General features: G+C 41.4%; 1 long non-coding RNA gene across 1 annotated transcript; it reads right to left on the bottom strand.

Annotated features, from left to right (window-relative positions):
• Positions 1-6,543: 6,543 nt before the first annotated feature.
• Positions 6,544-7,484, bottom strand: LOC310847463. The gene is made up of 2 exons (XR_014565821.1): positions 7,376-7,484; positions 6,544-6,670 (listed from the first exon to the last, which is right to left on the bottom strand). It is a non-coding gene; the product is annotated as an uncharacterized lncRNA (long non-coding RNA).
• Positions 7,485-18,859: the final 11,375 nt, after the last annotated feature.

The raw sequence follows: 18,859 nt of genomic DNA, 5'->3' as shown, positions 1-18,859 counted from the left end.
GACGGGAAACGTAGTAATCTTTGTGCTCAACATTTCCATTTGTAGTTAGCAATAGTTCATCCCTTTCCAGCCCGCTGAGGTTTTACCATTTTATCAACTGGCTGGAAAGCATTTCAGTGTTTGTTTAGTAAGGGAAAAGTCTTGGCTGGCCTCTCTTCTGCAAAGCCCATGGGTATCGGAATAGAAAAGTATAGAAACAACAGGGGGTAGGAGGCTTCATGGGGGACCAGATACAACTTGAGGAGGTTGCTGGCATCACACTTTGACACAGGAATGTAGAAAGCCACCCCAAAATTATTTGGCCTTTACCCACAACTGGTGCACATACTTAGCGTTTAATCCCATTTTAGATAAACCTTTAAAACTAGTAAAGTTGTAGTCCTGTAGATTCTGTACATTTCCATGTGTCTTCAGTTGGGTATGAGAGAAACAACCTAACTCCCCTGGTCTAAATGGGATTATCCACTCAAGTGTCCTTTAAAATTTGCTTGCCAATGTCACCTTTTTTGGGATGTAAATCACTGAAGAATTAAAGATGAATTCGACTTATCTACCACGTGGGTTAAACCACAGAGCCTAGGGCTTGCTGATCAGAAGGTTGGCGGTTCGAATCCCCGTGACGGAGTGAGCTGCCGTTGCTCAGTCCCTGCTCCTGCCAACCTAACAGTTCGAAAGCACGTCAAAGTGCAAGTGGATAAATAGGTGCCACTCTGGTGGGAAGGTAAACAGCGTTTTCGTGCACTGCTCTGGTTCGCCAGAAGCTGTACGCCAGCTCCCTCGGCCAATAAAGTGAGATGAGCGCCGCAACCCCAGAGTCGGCCACGACAGGACCTAATGGTAAGGGGTCCCTTTACATTTTACCACATTTAATACAAAAAATTATTGAGAAAAAGCACACACCATTTACAATAAATAACAGACCAACATGGCACAGGTTCCAACAAATCAAATGGTGTTTGCAGGGGGTGCAATCTTCTTCATCACATACACATCTCAAAGCGCCTAAATGAAGCTCTGGGCAAGTATATCATCTCCCTTAATATGTGAATAATCCCCAAGTATTTTTTGCAGAAGGAAAATCTCCCACTGATTTTATACAATTATCTTTCCTTTGTAGGTCACCAAAAAGCTGTCCGGATAACAAGAATCCAAATATTGATTGCAGAACAATTAAGATAAGACATCTCAATTGATTCCTAGCTGTTCTCTTCAGTTGAAATTTTAAACATTAATTACCATGAAAAATGGCAATAAAATGGAGAGAGCCACATTGTTAAGAACTATATTGGCTCAAAAGGCACTGTAGGCTCAGCAACTCTAGTATAGCTTACTAATTTTGTCCTATTTTGCATCTGAAATGGTTTTAGGTTCATCTTTTTTCTTCTGGAACATTGCTTTAATGGCTCGGTATAGTTAAAACACTCAGCATCCAGTAAGTCCCTCTAAATAAATGTATCATTGAGACAATGATTTAGTAGAGATCCCATCAATTATTTCATTTAGGCTTGAGCAGGTGAAACATGGGCTCCATTATAAACAACTCTATTGTTATTCCTAACTCCACCATTATGAAAAAACAAAAAAAATCCTTCCAGTAGCACCTTAAAGACCAACTAAGTCAGTTCTTGGTATGAGCTTTCGTGTGCATGCACACTTCTTCAGATACCAAGTGTGCATGCACACGAAAGCTCATACCAAGAACTGACTTAGTTGGTCTTTAAGGTGCTACTGGAAGGAATTTTTTTGTTTTGACTATGGCAGACCAACACGGCTACCTATCTGTAACTCCACCATTATGGGCGAACATAAATGGAAAGCTGAAATATTTCATGATGGGCACAGAAATATGTGAACCGTAGCAACTTGGACAAGCTGGGTAATTTTAGAGTGGGGAGTCTCCATGAGGACAGGGGAGTGGGTTCCCCAATTCATAACTAGCAAAGGGTGACAGGAATGGCAATAGGATAGAATGCTCATCCCTGTTATCCAAACTGCATGTTTACTTACACAGGAAGAATGCCTGAAGAGGTGTATTTTATACACCAACAGGCAATTCTCCAGGGGTTCAGAGAGGAGTCCATCCTGGTTCTTCTGCATGCAAGTCATGTGTTTTTACAACAGAGCTTATATTTCAAAGCAAGTCCAACAGCTTCTACAACTCTGTCTCTTAAGTAAAGTTCCAAAGAATTGATAGGCATATCATGCCTGCTTGGAGCTGTGTGGGATGGCTACCATTGAATGGCCTCAAGTTGCAACCTTTGCCCTTTCCACTAAAGAGCACCAGGTGACTCATGTGATTGACTCCCCACTCAAAATGTCCAGATTGTTTCCCTGTGTTCAAGGTCTAGAAGCGGATCCTGCTCAGTGAGGCCTGTGGGGAGTTTCCATCTGACTTTGCTTGGGACTCTATGGGATCTCTGGGGCAGGTTTGCTAGTCACCATTTCACCATGAAAGAAACTGTCAGGGTTGTGACAAATTGGGTCATGACAGAATTGGATTCTTCTAGTTCCTGGGACACATCATAAAGACTGCATGGAAGGGCTTTCCTTCCCTTTCTTATCTAACCTGTGAACCCCATTTGTGTTTCAGTGTTGTCAACAACCCCAGCCATGTAATGAAGCCATCCAAGCTTGTTGTTTTATTGTTGAACAGTCAGTGTGATATATTATAATTAATTCTTAACCTTGTTGACAGCCATTGCTGCAGAGTTATTTGTGACACATACAAGTCCCTCAGCACACAGTGTGACACGGAAATAGACTGAGAATGAATCAGTGACAACAAGGAAGCAATATAATAATTTGCTACTAAAACAATTAGCATCCTGAATGCTAATTAGGCCATTCTCAGCAGCCTTTGTAACAATGCTTCACCAAATCTGAATAAGTTGAAACTAATGATGCCAACTAGATAGCAGAAGGCAATGAGTCTTGTGCTGCTGCTTATATATGATTCATCCCTTGTGAAAGCAGATATATAGCATATGTCAATCATCTTTTGCTTTATTTCTAAGCACCTTAACTAAGCAATGACAAAGGGGAAGGAACACTACTGTGAACAGGAGCTTGCTGAGAAAACCTTTCTTACAAAGCAGTTTAAAATAAATTATTCTCCAGCAAAGACAGATCAGCTGGCATCATTACTTTGCTTCTGAGGCTCATGTGCAAATGTTTCAATGAAAGAAGGCCACACAGCCCTTCCACAGTCAGGCCACCACTGCTGAGAATGATTCTCCTCCATATGTCAAATGTGAGGGGAGTATTTGGTCTCACACCTTTGTAGGGATGGAGATTGCAATACTACATGGAGAACACTCTCAGCAGAAGATTAAATGGTGAATATAGGTGCCACATTCCATCAGAAACTTGGTTGGTTTTTTAAAGTAAAATAATTCAAGTACCTTGACCTGTCATGTATGTGCAGCATGATGCTTTCATGAAAGGTAATGCCTAAGCTGGTTTTTTAAGTGATCTTGCAATAAACCTGATGGGTATTTGTGTGTATTCACACAAAACAGTACATAGAATTGCAGACAGTGATAAACTATAATTATATCAATAGTTATCACGAACCATTAATTGATTCATGAGCTGTTTCCATAGAAGTTACAGCATCGGATTTAGCCACGGACTTGCATTTATATAAACATTTCCTGGTGCAACTGGACTTCTCTGTGACCCTTCCTCTCTGCACGGAGGTGGGGTCGATTTGGATGGCCCGCCCCAACCATTTAATGGATCCAAATGGTTTCCAAAGAGTGGTAAGGAGTGTTTTATCCGATGTTGATGGCCATTAAGCTGATTCCGTGGTGGCCTGCTGGAATGTAGAGTTAACCAGGGCTATTGACTGTCTGGCTCCAAAGTGTCCTCTCCAATTGCATGGAGCCCGGAGCTGAGGGCGATTTTCCCTGGAGCTGAGGGCGATGAAACAATCACTGAGATGGATAGAGTGCCAGTAGAGGAAACCTCATTCTGAATTGGACCAAACACAGGTTAGAGCTCAATGTGTGTGTGTGTGTGTGTATCTAATGAGACCTTTTCTGCAGAGTATGTAAGGCATACACTCATTTCAAGTTTGCATGATGGTGCCATTTGACAGTTTTATTCAATCTGAATCTTTCCAAATGACTTTTTAAAAACTGCCTTCAGTGGTCTTATAGAACAAAAGCACTACTTAAGCTTACTATGCAAACTACTGTTAAAAAAACCCTCTAGAAAGACCTCCGCATTACTTAATAGGAATCATTTCCTTCTATAACACAAAACAGAAATTAATAGAACAAAATAAGATTCTATCTATCATCTATCTATCATCTATCTAGCTATCATCTATCTATACACAGAGAGAGGGGAGGGAGGGAAAGGGAGAGGGAGCAGGAGCAGGAGCAAAAGAGAATTAAATGGCTCTTGTTCCATACATTGTACAAATTTTTTTTTTCCTAAAAAGTGCTCTGCTTTTCTCAGCCAGATACATGGGTCCTTGACTCCATGTAATTCAATTAATAAATCCTTGTTTCTTTGTGAAAGCTATGCATTGCTAAAAGCTGTTATTGCTGCTGAACTCACAGCCATGTTTGAAATGGCTGAATGTTCGAGAAAGCTCAAATTGTCCCAGTTAACGCACAACTCTGACCTTCTGTCTTTATATGTAACAGGCCACAAAGTGTTCCTATCATTGATTATACCCTACCACTGTATATGCACTGTATGTCAGTCAATAATTCAAAAGTTCCCTATCTAATTGAAATAAAGATCAGATTTTAAACATGCCAGCTAATAAATGCAATCTTGAATCTGATAACAAATGTTCTCATTTTAGAAATATTTTAAATACACTTCTTTCTGAATTCACACAAAACAGTACATAGAATTGCAGACAGTGATAAACTATAATTATATCAATAGTTATCACGAACCATTAATTGATTCATGAGCTGTTTCCATAGAAGTTACAGCATCGGATTTAGCCACGGACTTGCATTTATATAAACATTTCCTGGTGCAACTGGACTTCTCTGTGACCCTTCCTCTCTGCACGGAGGTGGGGTCGATTTGGATGGCCCGCCCCAACCATTTAATGGATCCAAATGGTTTCCAAAGAGTGGTAAGGAGTGTTTTATCCGATGTTGATGGCCATTAAGCTGATTCCGTGGTGGCCTGCTGGAATGCAGAGTTAACCAGGGCTATTGACTGTCTGGCTCCAAAGTGTCCTCTCCAATTGCATGGAGCCCGGACAACCCCATGTTTTTCCCTGGAGCTGAGGGCAATGAAACAATCACTGAGATGGATAGAGTGCCAGTAGAGGAAACCTCATTCTGAATTGGACCAAACACAGGTTAGAGCTCAATGTTGAGCCTACCAAGTGGCAATAGCAATGGCAAAGGGGACCTTCTTCACCGTCTGTATTGCATCTGCAGAAAACAGCAGCAGGAGGCTCTTTCGGGTGGTTGGCAATCTAACGGAACCACCTTTGCCATCGGCGTCTGGCGAGGAGCCCAAGATCTCCTGCAATGATTTTGCAAAAAAAAATTGCAGATAAAGTCGTATTGGTGTTATATGGTCTCGGCGGCCACTCTGAGTCGCCAGTCTAGCTGCTGCATTCTGGATTAATTGTAGTTTCTGGGAGTATCAGATTTCAAAAAGTTGCAAGTGATCTCTCAAATATGGACTTGTTAACAGGTCAGCACACTGCTCTCTTCCCTCCAACCCCCAGACTACTTCAGTGAGCAGTGGCTAGTTTTCCTGTTCAGCACTCAGCATGTGGCATGTGTAGCTTTGGACAATCCCACACTGCAGGGAATATTTTGTAGACACTGCATGGTAAGATTATCAAGTGGCTCCCTTTGTCCTTGGGCTTATTGCCTCTTTTAATGGGGCAGGGATGCAACATTTCAGAAAGGGAATGCCATTTATTCTAGTCTTAGTTTTGCTGCATTGCTTTCAATATTGCAGCTCATGATTTCCCTGGGAAAACATTATTTGGTTTGCATATGCAGTCCAGTCTGAAGTCAGTTGCATAAAATCATAAGAGCAGTCACATTCTTAAAAAATATCTATCCTCCACTGACTGCTTAGGGCTGGTAAGGGACAATGGATGTATGCTGGCTTTCTCTGCCTTGGAACTAAATAGTTGTCCTTTGGATTACGTTCTTAGCCTATTAACACATCCCATTCGGCTCCAATTGGCACTAGAAACTGTGGGGAGAGCAGTTTTGTGAATAAAGCCAGAAAGCACTTTGGTTAATAGTGACAGTTCATGATAACGACAATGAAAACCTACAGTACTGAAGATCACATTGTAAATGTAACACTACTACTTTCCTAATGAGAAACGTGATAAAGTGGCTATGACAGAAGTTGATGAGTGGTTTACTTTATCCAAACCTCCAAACCCAGTAGACACTAACTGTTAAGGATAATGGTTTGATTTCCTGAAATGGGAATGTTGCCTTGGCTGAATTGCTGTGTATTTTAAGCATGGGGTTTTTCCTTTGGCATTAGCTCTCTCATATGATTGACTGACTGTGAATCATATGAGAGGCATTCCATTCTGTTGTGACTGTTATTCAAGTACCGTAACTGTTGTTTTTAACTGTTTTCTGTTTTTCTCTGAATGAGGGAGAATGGCTGCTGAGAGAGGCTTCGCCAGATTCTGCTGAGGGTGGTCTGCCTGGGATAAAGCAGTCAAAGGAAGATCCCTAAATGTTAATAGGAAGAAACCTGTGCTCTCTATAACAAACAAAGTGAATAAGCATGAGAGTGTAGCTATGTCCTTCTCAGTTATACGTTTATGAGAGTAAAGTTATTTTAAATATAAAGAGTCTGGACATTGCATATCATCAGCATTTACACACACACAAACACACACCACTAGCTTGCCACCTTTTCTATGGTACTTTGAATTTGTTCAACATTCAGAGGCTGCTATTCTAAGATTTGCACCTAGGGAGTCAATAAACATTTTAGCAGCACACACTTGCTGACTCTCTAGCACTGATGGCAAGTCGCAATGTATCTCCATATGCTGCACCTTTCAGCCTTCAATGGGAACAATCCTGTTATCAGTTACATAATGATATACCCTGGGACAATGGAGAGGTGACTCCAAAGCCACGAATCTTGCCAAGGATTACAGATTTAACTCACTTCTGAACAAGCAAATGATGAAAGGCTGAAACACATTATCTTGAAAAAACAGGAGCAGGTTGTTATTTCTGGTTGTTATTTCAGGATAAAGAACCATGTAAACACAGGGACCTGACCTCCATGGATCGCAATCTGTAAAATGTAGGTAGGCAGCGACTGTGATGTGTTTTATGCTTCGTATATGAGAGGTTGTAAAGGAGTACAGTTATAATTACCAAGAGGTACTGACCGAGATCATCTCGTTTTTCGTAAAGCAGGAGTACACATAGATTGTGGTTTTGAGCAATGGCAGTCATTCAAGCTGAAACCTGCTTGTTTACTCTCTTTATCTCATAGTGTCACACACAGTAGCATGTCTGGAGGAGGGGGGGAAAGAATGAGGTGAATGGAAGTTCCTCCCAAAGGGACAAACACTCTAATGTGAACATATATTATTTACTAGGTTGTGAACAAGGGAAAGCAATTATAGCAGAAGGCAGGGAATAAAGGGAAAGAATCCAGTATGCTTCCATGCAAGCAGTAAACAGGTACTGAAGGTCAGACATCAAAAATTTTGACACATTATTTTTATATGGAGGTAGTGGTGGCCAAAAAGAGCCAGTTAGCAGCATTATGCTAGAGGAAGGATGGGAAAACATTGGTTCTACAGAGGTTGTCAGACTCCAACTCCCATTAGTCCCAGCCAGTGAGGTCCAATGGTGATGGGATTTGTAATATACATAGGTAACTCTCACCTGGGCTAGGTACAGGGCTTTGTTTCAGCTGGAACTCACTAGAACTCTGTTCCAGCACCTCTCAGGGGTTCACCATTGCCATTCTAAGAGAATGAGGAAGGCATTCCCGGTGAGTTCCAGCACCATTTTTTCTAGAAAAATAGCACTGAGCAGGTGATATATACAGTCTTACTTCGGGTTACAGACACTTCAGGTTGTGTTTTTTCAGGTTGCGGACCACCAAAACCTGGAAGTAGCAGAACGGGTTACTTCTGGGTTTTGGCAGTCACACATCCATAGAAGCGCTAAATTGCGCTTTGTGCATGCGCAGAAGCACCAAATCTCAACCTACATGTGCGGGTTGCAAATGCTGTGGGTTGTGAATGTGCATCCCGCATGGATCACGTTCGCAACCCGAGCGTTCACTGTACAAAGAAAAAATATTGGAAAGAGAGAGAGAGAGAGAGAGAGAGAGAGAGAGAGAGAGAGAGAGAGAGAGAAATAATTATTGGCTTAAGGAGACTGTGATTTCTATAAGCGTTTGTAACATATTTAACATCAACGTGTGTGCAGGGGGAAGAGGTTGTTTAGTCAGTCATATAACATTTCGGAAGTAACTCAAACACACAAAACTCTGCAGAATAACATCTAATTAAACTATACGGCAGTGCCACTAAATTGCTTGTGCCCCAAAGCCCATGTGTAATGACAAAACAGGGTCGAGATGATTAATTCATCAACATTTACATGTGCAAAATCAGAGAGTAACAGTGTTGAGTTGGTGGTTTAAATCTTTCACGTTATCAAGGGGCAATCCTAACACGTGTCATGGGACTCTGTAGTACTGTTAAATATGCTCGTGTTAACTATTCCACTGTAAGAGATGTGTAGAAGTGAAAGCAATAGGATTCACTGGAACCGATTCCTTCTGCCACAGATGACCTACCCCAGGAAAGTTTATGGAAAAGATTGCACCATATTGTTTCACTGTAAAACATTGGTGATTAATTACCCCAAAGGAGCTTTCTGATCAGATTTGTAGCACAAGAAATGCATGGGTTGTTGCATGGAGCTCAGGTTTTCCCTGAAGAACTCACTTCTGTTTCTGAGATACAGAAGTCAAGCAACAATTTATTACTTTGCTTAGAGAATTCATTTTCTCCCCTATGGATAGCAGAGACATGACATTTACAAATTTGAATGTTGTCTGGAGGGACGGTCCAATTGGTGAGGATCTGTGATATCAATGATGACCAACAGGAGAATCACACAGGGGTTAATTCAAAAAGGGCCTGGCATGCGTTGAAGACATTTCTGCATGTAAAATGGAGCAGTGCTGGATTTAGAGCAGTGTAGGCAGTTCCCCCACATGAAGCCCCAAGCCGAGGGGGCGCATAATAATATTAATAACAACAGCCCTGTATTTATAAAGCTACCTACTGAGATGATCCATAAAAAAAAAACTGTACCAAAAGGAATTATTGTGAAAATAAGAAAGGAGAAGAGAATTTTGTCCACGCTCCGGGCACCATATTATCAAAGTCCACCCCTGAAGGGAGGGATTCAGATTTCCTGATTATTTCCTTCTTAGGTACACCAAAGACTCAGCTATACAGCTGCAAATAAAACTTTTTAAGTTTGTTTTAAGTGCAATATACAATATGACACTAGCTGGCGATGGTGAGCCTTATGAAAAATTGAATGTGTTTTTTAAAATGCTTTAAAAAGAAAACATTTTCAGAATGTTATTTATATGTATGTAGATTCCACCTAGTTAGTAAACTGAATTTAGTCATGCCTATTGACTTCAATGGGGCAACTCCGAGTAGGACTAGCATTGTGTACAACCCATAAGGAGTTTGCTAAGGAGTCAAGGTGCAGATAACGGTAGTGACATGACTTAGACTTCCAATCTAAAAATAATGTAAGTAAAAAGTGAAGTATTTTAGTTTATTTCATTTGTTGGTTCATGCTTTCTATTTATATTAATTTCCCATTATTGTTCTGTCCTTCCTAAAAAAATCTGTTTTACCATTTTGGAGCTGACCTGAACTGTGGGGACCCAGAAATGTATATATACAAAGTACTCTACACATGGCTGCACCACTGATTTATATATCTGTCATTTAAACTCACTGTTCCTTGCTGCTTGGGTTGTCAAAAAATAGAAATACCTAAAATGAGCTAATATAAATTGTATTTTACTGTTCCTATATGCTGTAGCAAGAATATTTGGAAAATATTTGAAAATCATTCTGTCTATTCAGTTGTCAAATATGACTGGCAGCCTTCTGCAGGATATGACATCAGGGCATGCAAATCCAGTGTTCAAAAATATGGAATTTCATCAAGTTATATAGTATTTGCCTAGTGTTCATTTTATAAAAGTTGCAACAGTCAAGACATTATAAAAGTTCATATGTAAATGTTTTGCATCCAACTGAATTGAACTTGTCTGAACTGGATTTGAATCAATTCAGAACTAGTTCAAAGCTGCTCAGAACATTACCAAACCACTTTTTTAATGGTTATTATTTGGAACAGCATCGAACTGAAAAATTAAAAAAATAGTAATGAAACTGACCCAATTCTGCTAGCTCTTTGCTGCTGCCATTCTCCTGGCATTAATGTACTTTATGGGTAGGCAAACTAAGGCCCGGGGGCCAGATCCAGCCCAATCGCCTTCTCAATCTGGACCGCAGACAGTCCAAGAATCAGCGTGAGTAGAATGTGTCCTTTTATTTAAAGTGCATCTCTGGGTTATTTGTGGGGCATAGAAATTCGTTCACCCCCCCAAAAAAATATAGTCTGGCCCCCCACAAGGTCTGAGGGACAGTGGTCCCCTGCTGAAAATTTTGCTGACCCCTGTACATGGTGTTTTCAAAAGAATAAATAACATTAAACTGGGGAAGAATTAGCCACTGCAAATAACTGAAGGATAGGAACAATTCTGTCTGATACTGCTGCCTTAGAGGAGCATTTTCTTCTAAGCCACAGGTCCTCAGCTAATGTACCGTTAGATATCTCTGCATAGGTATTGTGTTAACACAGAACATAATTGGGCTGGATCTAGCTGCTACTGCTACCTGGCTGTCATTGGCACTGCAGCTGATATGACTCAGGGGCCATCTGGTGGTGACATTCAATGAAGTTCTGGGCCCATGTGCCTGTACTTCTTGGCATCACCATATTAATTAGACTGTCTCTTTCCCTGATATATGCAGAAGTGGTTGAATTGGCATGGTGTTACTGATGAGTACAGATGCACTGTGCGGGCCTGGAGAAGAGGTAGCCTGTCCCGTTTTGTCACGTGAGGTGAAATGGAAGGTGCTGTTGCAGATATTAAATATTGCCCAGTTTGAAGTGACTGGAAGCATAAGAACGGACTCCTTTGGAAATGAAACAGTGTCCAGGCCCGTGGAAATATTATTCAAACTTTACTGGCAGGACTTTCTTCAAAACAGAATTAAAACATAAAAAAATCTATTCTATATTTTGTGCTATCTAGCACAGGCTTAGCATCTTACAAAATATGAAATAATCCGAACGGACCTATAAGCAAAGGTTTCTCTCTCTCTCTCTCTGTCTCTCTCTCCAGTGTGTTTTCCAGCCTCCAGGTTGTTTGTCTCCCTTCAGGAGGGCCATTTACTTGCATTGTTCTCCCTGTAGCGTTCAGAGAGAAACTCCATTTGAATCTTCACTCCATTAAGTTTGGGAGGCAAAGACCGCATTTCAAAATGGAGATTGCAACCCAAAACCTGTCACATGATGGAAGTTTACAACTCTCACATGATCGTTACCAGGGAACAACAATCAGTTAGTTAATCATTAACTTAGCAAGAAGCTCAGAGTCCTTTAGAAAAATGCTTGTGGAACATCCCCAGTGTCAGCGATACTCATTTAGCCATTTTCCATTTAAAACCTTCATTAATACATTTTTCATTTCTGTGTGAATTAAACCATTACGCTCAACAGCTGCTACTCCCCCACCACTGCCACCATGCCAAAGCCTTGCTCACCATGGTTGTGTAGCTGCAGGGGCTTCCCACAAAATTTAAGTAGAAGCTGCCGCCAAGCAGGGTTCTGCCACCTGAGGAGGCTGCTTCAGTCCCCCTCATGGGTGGCTAGCCCTGGTGCAGAGATCCATTTGGTACCATGACCAAGGTCAGAGAAGCAGGCAGTTTGCCATCACCATCTTGTAAATGGCACTGCAAGGAGTTCTACTCAGGGGAGCCTGACCAGGGCACCCCAAAACATGTCTGCCTCTACCCACTGTTTGTAAGCGGACTTCCAACAACTTATGGTACAGTCATGCATTAGGATGCATCCCCCCAATCCACAAAACTAGAAGAATGAATGGTTGACCAGCATATAACATATAACAGACAACAATTGCCATGTACAATAAGCTATTTTGATATCAAGCTTTCTGCGAGAAATTCTTGCATAAAGCAGGACTTAATGCCCTGGTTACATCGATCAGCAAATCCTAGATCTGCTAATATTTAACAGTTTCACTTCTCTGTTCATACAATATTTTGCTTTAGAAGGAGGAAAAAAAGTATACAAAACCTAAGCGCCTTAGCAGCCAATTGTAATTCAGAACTTGTCTAAGAACCGCAAAATACAAAATTATTAGCAAAAGAACTGGGCTTCCCCAAGGGTGGCTTCCTGGTGTGGAGGGAATTATATTAATAAGTGTGAGAAAGAGGTTTAAAAATAAAGCTTGCCCACTGGGACAAAACGGAGAACTGAGCTCAGTGTGAATTAAAGTTCTAAAATAAACTAAGCAAGAGAGACTTTTTACGCTGCTTACTGGGCCACCTTATACGTTATGTTACACAAGCTTTCGGGATGAAAAAGACCTCTCTCATATTATTATGTGTATAATGTTGAAATGATAACCAGATTTCATTATGAACACCCCCTCCCCTTCTGCCCATTCCTTATAAAATTGCTTTGCTTGAAAGGTGACTGGCAAATCCTTTGAGATTACTACAATAAAACATAAAGATAATTTGTCTGATAATACTCTGAGTTGTTTTTTAATATTGTCATGATTTCAGTTGTTTTTAGCCCTCCCTCCCCAACCCATAGTGTTGGCTGAAGGGAGCTGAAGTGGCTAGAGCCCATTGTAGACATGAAATCATGCAGATCACTACACATACTTGACACTATATGGTCTCAGTCTAAGATGAATCGCAGGACTTCTAAGAAGCTGAAATGAGGAGGTGCCACCACTTCAGAGGGCCTGTGCTCCTGAGAATGGCAGGCTATAACACACACACACACACACACACACACAGCAAGCCAAAACACAGCCATCCTTCACAATTCACCTATCTCTGGATTTTACCGTTTTCTAGCCAAGTAATGTGCATAAAAATGCATTTTCTGGGGTTAAGTATGCATAAAGAGAAACACATTGGTGAAAAGAGTGTACAAAAAATCATTCTGTTATGGGAAATTGCGTTGCAAAAATGTCTGTATTAGGAACAATTCTCTACCAACATATGTACATTAAGACAATTTTGTGCTTAAATGCTGGTGAATTTTCACACACACACACACACACACACACATATCTGATGTAGAAATGTGATGAACTGAACTTCAAGACCAAACAAATGAGAAACTTCAAATATGGCCAGGTAAAACAAGAAAGAATCCCTGACATGTACTGGGAAGCAGACCCTCCCCTCCCTCCTGATTTCTTTCTGTCTCTGCACCACTGCCTACAGTTTCCATAGCTGACAGGAAACATGAGAAAATCTCTTCCAAAAAATTTAAAGGTGTGAATGTGAAATGCTGAAGTACTGGTTCTCCTTCCTTTACCTGTACAGCTGCCTCCCCCACACCCATTTTCTGGCTTCCCCCCTTTTCATTTCCAACTGTGCAGCATTACTTAGCGCTGGGCCTGTCAAACAGGAGGTGAGAGATGATGGACCCCCTGAGGAAGGAACAAATGGAGGAGGTTGACTCTGTATGCTTGCCTATGAATGGGAGGCTGTTCTACTCTTGCTGTTCCTTTCGGCCATCTAATGGTATCTTCTAATGGAACTGAGTGTGCTATAATGCTCAGAGAAAGGAGATGGCAAGTAAGTTGCCTGGAATCTGTTTCCTACTGTGTGCCTTTTGAGTGAGTCACTTAGCTACTCTCGCAACCTGCATTTTGATACTTCTCGAACCAGGGAAAGTAATGCCTGAGCACCCTTCTTCAAAATTTGTTATGCTCTACTGAAGATGACCATTAAGAAAGTGCCAGTTTTCCATTAATTACACTTGAAGACATCAGAGATGCAAGCTTATTAATGGATCCCATGAAGTGTGAGACCTAGAAAGTATTAGAGGAGATCTCGGTGATGCTATTATAGAACACTCTTCAAAAGCCCCAATTCTCTTGTGGCGACGAAGGGTACTTTTTCACATGCTACCTGAGCAATGTGATGGTTCAGATGAGCTGCTTAAGAATCTTCTGGAAGGAAGCAAATTTTCCTTATAGACTTCTGTGTGGGATCTTCCAGGCAATAGGTTGTGCAAAGTGCCCCAGTATCAAGAGGATTTTAAGGGTTTCCAGCGGCAAAAGAGACAAGCATAACGTGAAATGCTACTTCATCTACCACAAGCCCACAGATTTAAGCAATGCAATGCTTGAAAGATAAAATATGAAGTTTGGCTGAGAAAGTTTTAGGGGGGCGGGGTATTTTGTGCAATGCCTCAATGGACTGTAAGCTACATAAAGATCAGTAGATGAATGGAAAAGGGCTTGCCGATCAGAAGGTCGGCGGTTCGAATCACTGTGACGGGATGAGCTCCTGTTGCTCTGTCCCTGCTCCTGCCAACCTAGCAGTTTGAAAGCATGTCAAAGTGCAAGTAGATAAATAGGTACCGCTCTGGCAGGAAGGTAAACGGTGTTTCTGTGTGCTGCTGTGGTTCACCAGAATTGGCTTAGTCATGCTGGCTACATGACCCAGAAGCTGTACACCAGCTCCCTCGGCCAATAAAGCGAGGTGAGCGCCACAACCTCAGAGTCATCCGCGACTGGACCTTATGGTAAGGGGTCCCTTTACCTTTACCTTTTACCTAATTCTTATATTGATAAAGAGGCCTTAAAAGCAAACAGAATTTACAACCAGATATTTAGCACAATTTATTTAATGTTAATTTCATAGAAAAATATTGTGAAACTCCCTGCCGCTTATGTTTGTTCACCAATTAAAACAAAAACATCCACTTCAATAGACACAATACTTTCCAAAACACCAGGCTTCTCATATTTCAATTCCTACCTGAGCAACATCATCTTAGAGGCAGCAAACGTTAATATTAAACATGTACTTATACTGGAGAGGAATAGCTACCTTTCAAAGAGTTTATCATGGAGAAGCAGCTTGTTTTGTGAATGGGGCTATCCTGTGTCACATTATTTTAGTGCTGTACTGTAGCTCTCACTAGGACATCCAGTAATTCATATCTCATGCCTAGAAATTTAAAATTAGATATGCTCAGGAACTTGGCAAGGTTGTTTCATTTTGAAAATGTTCTTTTGGATTTCCTTCTGATAAGCAAAGCGAAGTTTCAGCTGGAACACTCTCTGAAATGGTTGGAGGGCACAATTTCCACATCCAGCTGAAACTGTAGTGAAGTTGAGGAGTGGCTTCCTCTGTAATAATGAAAGGGACATTTTCATATCCTGCAGGGAAATGACATGTCTGGTCATCTCAATTTTGTTGTAAATGGTACTATTGGAAGTAGTCTCACGAGCTGGCATTAGCGCAATATATATTAAATGCTCTTATCAGTAATATGTGTAGTATACACATATACAGAAACACACACACACACACACAATGGACACATGCATTCCCTCTCTCTGAGCTGTACAGTGACCTAAGGAAATTGGGTAGCACATATGCACTTTATTTTAGAAAGTAAACCCCAACCAGGACACAGCAAAACATGCTGAGTTAGGAAACAAAGGCTCCTGTCTCCCATACCATTTAAACCTTATTGACTTCCAGTTTATCTGTGTGCATCATCACAGTCAAAGTTTAGATTGTGCATCAAAGTTTAACATAAACATATTAGCAGGGAACCGTCCACCCCCCCAATTAGGCAAGGTGAGATGTTTGCCTCAGATGGCAGAGATCAGGACCAGTACAGTAGAGGGGCTGAATGAGTATACAGTGGTACCCTGGTTCCTGAATGGCTTGGCTCCCGAACAAATCGGCTCCTGAACGCCGCAAACCCGGGAGTAAGTGTTCCAATTTGCAAACGTTTTTTCGAAGCCAAACGTCCGTTTCAGCTGTCGGCATGGTTTCCAGGGCCAATCAGCCAATCAGAAGCTGTGCCTTGGTTTGTGAACTTTTGGGAAGTTGAATGGACTTTCAGAACAGATTGATTTTGGGAACCAAGCTACCACTGTACATCCTCTACCTCAGCCATGACCTGCCATGTCTCTGATGCAGACATCATTGTTGTTTTTCTCCTCCATCTGTCACCTGCCCTGCCTCCATACCAGAGGTTGTTAATGTTGCTTTCTCTAGCCACCCCTTAAGCAATTTCTTCAGGCTGCACAGTTTTGAGAAGCTGCCATGTCTGGCCCTGCTCATGCTGCTGCCCTCAAGGCAGCAGCTTCTACTCACTGAAAAGAGGGATAGAGCAGAAGAAGGAGCCTGTTTGGTAAGAGGAGGAAGAACACAAGTGGCAGCTGATGGGGACGATTCCAAATGAAGGAGAGGCGTAAGAACATAGAAATGTACGAAGAGCCCTGCTGGATTCAACCAAAGGCCTGGGGCTTCTCGAATTTCATATATAGTATTGGAAACTAAAATGTTGTGTACAAAAGGCCCCCCAAGGCTTCTTTTTACAACACCATTGAATTGTACAATGTCCGCACTCATCATCAGGGCACAGCTGCAGAAATACATTTCAAGGAAACTCTGTGCTGGCGAGCTGCAGCAGAAAACTTGTCCCAGACAGTTTTCATGAAGAGAAATGAAGCATTTGTAATAAGGAGTGATAGTCTGGACTTTTTACATGGTTTATTTCTTTTGCTCATGGCACTAGCATGAATTTAATATAAAATATACCCCTTATGAACTATCAGTGCCCTGGGTAGTGGACACATATGAATTCAGACATACATCTTATCACACATTTCCCTTGAGAAAAAGTTTCCTTGAAATGTGTTGGGAGCTATATCTATTGACCCAGATGTCTTTGTTGTAGTAGTACTTGTGTGAATATTTGCACAGCTCTTTTGAAGCTATGGTGAAGACCTGGATGAAGGCTGGGTAGGCAATTTTCAATTTTCATGCAATTTGCTTTGTCACTTGATGAACCGTTCTCATCACAAACACAACGTTTGGTGTGAAAATAAAGCCTCATGAAAATTCAGATCCGAAAAGCAGTGCTAAAATGAGTGACGTTTGGGAGAAGATCTTCTTCCTTTTCATTGTTCTACTAAAGCAAGACTCCCCTGCATCATGTTTAATTAGCTGAAATCAAATTGTCATAGTGAAGATTTATATAAAGAGTATAGGGAATTAGGGTAAAACAGAGACCAAGATAGTGCATAAGACCTCTGTGGTAGGGACTGATAACCTAATAACGGCCTTTGCGATCTACACTTAAAAAAAAAAAAACCTGAACTCCATGGTCCACCAATTGTAGTTAATCATAATATGGCTCAAGGGGTGGTGTCAGTCATGAAATACCAGACTGATTACCATCTGCACCCTGTGAGCCATGCATTGCAGTGACTCATGCATACAACCACAAATCCTGTTATAGGTACTGCAAATCAATGAATCTAACATCAAATCTGAAAAATGCACTAGGCGGTTAATTAATAGTGAATCAATTAAATAGTTTTAAATATAGATTTTTTTACAGATGGATGGCACTAAAGGTAAGGGTTTGTGGTTCCATATCTGAGAATTCTTACATGCAAAGAGGAGATAGTTCAAGAAAGTGAGGAATTAAGCAAGTCGGTGTCTAGGAATCATTGTTTTCAAGTGCAAGAGAGTGCACTGAGACTGAGATACCTCCTAAAATATATGCATCTATGGCACAGAAGTATAATATATATATATGGAAATCTTACCTCTAATACATATATTATAAGAAAACAGGAATAATAATTAGAGATGCTGCTGAAATTTCAAATTACCAGGTTTGGAATATATATCTGCCCAGCCTGAAATGCAACACTGTATTGTGAATCGAGCCATGTTTTCCAAAGGAACTGAAAACCAAAGCATACAAAGCTATCTGGGGTATTTTAGGGAGGGAATATTATTAATTGCCACCAACCCCCAACCCCCCCGTGTATCCCAATGGTAGCTGCTCGTACTGCCGCCCACAATGCCCTGAACAGAACAACACATGAGATACCTGGCGCATAGGGAAAGCGTTGCTGCCAGGAGCAACCAGGAAAGTCAGCTGTCCTGCTACTGCTGCCACTGCTGCTGCCGGAAACAGGTAAGCCTCTCTCACCCTAATGATATCAGTGGGAGTCCCATTCAGGAATCCTATTTGCATCCACCATACCTCTGTACACTCATTTCAGAACAACTGGAAATTCAACCAAATGGGCTGTACTGAGTACAATTCCCCACCACCCCACATGTCAACAACTCTGCCTACACAACCAAAGTAAAATATACAGTTGACTTCTGGGGAAAGTTGCTCTTTGCAACCCGCTTGCTGAACACAGGGAGATGGGGGAGAAGTTTAAATCAGTCTCCCGTTCCATATTTTGTTTTGTGAGTAAAGCTATACAAAGAGAGAAAGAGAGAGATTCCACACACTAAGAGTGGGATGAAGGCAAAACAGTGGAGGTTTAGGGCCAGTGTTTTCCTTCTCCAGAATGGGCTAACTACCCAGGTTGACAAGCCCCATGTGCTCCTTACTTCTCCCAACAATGCCTGCAGATTAGTACCCCATTGACCGTTGGACCCACTATTGGTCTCATCTGCTCAATCCGCCTAACCCTA

Source organism: Podarcis gaigeae (assembly GCF_964106915.1).
Source record: "Podarcis gaigeae genome assembly, chromosome: 6".
Taxonomy (NCBI): Eukaryota; Metazoa; Chordata; class Lepidosauria; order Squamata; family Lacertidae; genus Podarcis; species Podarcis gaigeae.
This window is presented reverse-complemented; position numbering and strand designations above follow the sequence as displayed.